Source organism: Octopus sinensis, linkage group LG1, assembly GCF_006345805.1.
Source record: "Octopus sinensis linkage group LG1, ASM634580v1, whole genome shotgun sequence".
Lineage (NCBI taxonomy): Eukaryota > Metazoa > Mollusca > Cephalopoda > Octopoda > Octopodidae > Octopus > Octopus sinensis.
The window spans coordinates 195865564-195867847 of NC_042997.1; positions in this window are offsets into that span (position 1 = coordinate 195865564).

The following is a 2284-nucleotide window of genomic DNA, read 5'->3' on the forward strand; positions in this document are numbered from 1 at the left end:
TGGTGTTAGAGTCCAGAAGTTGAGTTAGAGTCCAGATGTTGCGTTAGAGTCTAGTAGTTGTGTTACAGTCAGTAGTTGTGTTAGAGTCCAGTCATCGTGTTAGAATCCAGTAGTCCCTTACTTATTCTAGTGGTCAATTTCGCCTAACCGCTAAGTTACATATCGACACAGATTATCAAAACAGACAAAATGACATATACACATACATGTATATTTGTGTGTATACATCCACATGTATATGTGCGTATGAATGTATGGGTGTATATGTGAGGGCTTCCATGCAGTTTTAAGCTACCAAATTTACTTACAAGGCATTGATCTATCCGGCCTATAGTAGAAGATACTTGTTCAAAGGATGTGCAGTGAAATTGAAACCGAAAACAAGCGGTTTCAAAACGAGCTTCTGAACATATTATTTTCAAGGTTAATTGAAACAAAGACATTGTATAATACGGAAGAAATACAGAAACAGAAGGGTTAAAGATTTCTTAATTCCAATAACACGTTTCAAATCTTCATTCCAGTATAATATTTAATATATTGGAAATCTCGTCTGTTCGAGATAATTCAATCAGTTAATTAACTGATCTCCTGTATCTCTTGGGATAAGAATTATTGTATGTTAATTAATCGAAAATGTCAAAATGAGCACGAGAAAAATATATTCCGTTCCTTGTACATAACCTTATTAACCATTATATGAATATTCATTTTATACAGATATAATGTGTGATATATTGGAAACAATAGCGTAGTATGAGAGATTTGTCGATCTCTGACAGTTTCTGACTTGAGTAGAAGCGTAAAACTAATCTTTCATAGGTTTAATGATCGATGGTGCAGGTTAGCTTTGTTCATTTATCTCATAACTTGTATTTCCATAGAAAATTCGTGAAAGCAATGGTCGATATAAGTTGGAGGGAAAAGGCGGTGAGCTGGCAGAAACGTTAGCACGCCGGCCGAAATGCGTGTTCAAATTCACAACTACTGAGTTCAAATTCCGGCGGGTTTGACTTTGCCTTTCATCCTTTCTGGCTCGATAAATAAAGTACTAGTTACGCACTCGGGTCGATGTGATTGACTTAATCCCTTTGTCTGTCCTTGTTTGTCCCCTCTGTGTTTAGCCCCTTGTGGGTAGTAAAGAAATAGGTATTTCGTCTGTCGTTACGTTCTGAGTTCAAATTCCGCCGAGGTCGACTTTGCCTTTCATCCTTCTGGCTCGATAAATAAAGTACTAGTTACGCACTGGGGTCGATGTGATTGACTTAATCCCTTTGTCTGTCCTTGTTTGTCCCCTCTGTGTTTAGCCCCTTGTGGGTAGTAAAGAAATAGGTATTTCGTCTGTCGTTACGTTCTGAGTTCAAATTCCGCCGAGGTCGACTTTGCCTTTCATCCTTTCGGGGTCGATAAATAAAGTACTAGTTACGCACTGGGGTCGATGTAATTGACTTAATCCCTTTGTCTGTCCTTTTTTGTCCCCTCTGTGTTTAGGCCCCTTGTGGGTAGTAAAGAAATGGGTATTTCGTCTGCCGCTGTGTTCTGAATTCAAATTCCGCCGAGGTCGACTTTGCCTTTCATCCTTTCGGGGTCGATAAATAAAGTACCAGTTCCGCTCTGAGGTCGATGTAATTGACTTAATCCCTTTGTCTGTCCTTGTTTGTCCCCTCTGTGTGTAGCCCCCTGTTGGTTGTAAAGAAATAGATACAAGTTGGACAGAAACGTTGATTGTTTACTGACTTCAGAGTATATAGTTTTATAAAAGTCAAAGAAACGAAAAACCAAGTGATTTCCAACACATTTTACAATTAATATTGGATGTTATACTGGTTTAAGTAATGTACGAAAGCCATCATTTTATACGTTCTATATTCTACAAATGTGAAGGCGCATGGTTCAGTGGTTAGAGCGTCGAGCTTACGATCGTGAGGTTGTGAGATCAAATCTCGAACCGGGCTGCGTGTTGTATTCTTCAGCAAGACACTTTATTTCACGTTGCTCCTGTTCACTCAGCTGTAGAAATGAGCTGCAATGTCACAGGTGCCAAGTTGTATCGGCTTTTGCCTTTCCCTTGGATAAAACTGGTGGCGTGGAGAGGGGAGGCTGGTATGCATAGTGACTGTTGGTCTACCATAAATAACCTTGCCCGGACTTGTGCCTGGGAGGGTAAACCTTCTAGATGCAATCCCCCGAAGGGGGTCTCAGCATTCTACATAAATGTGTACACATGTACGTATGGGCAAGTGCGTCTGTGAACTCGTGTATATGAGTGTCACTGTTTGTGTTA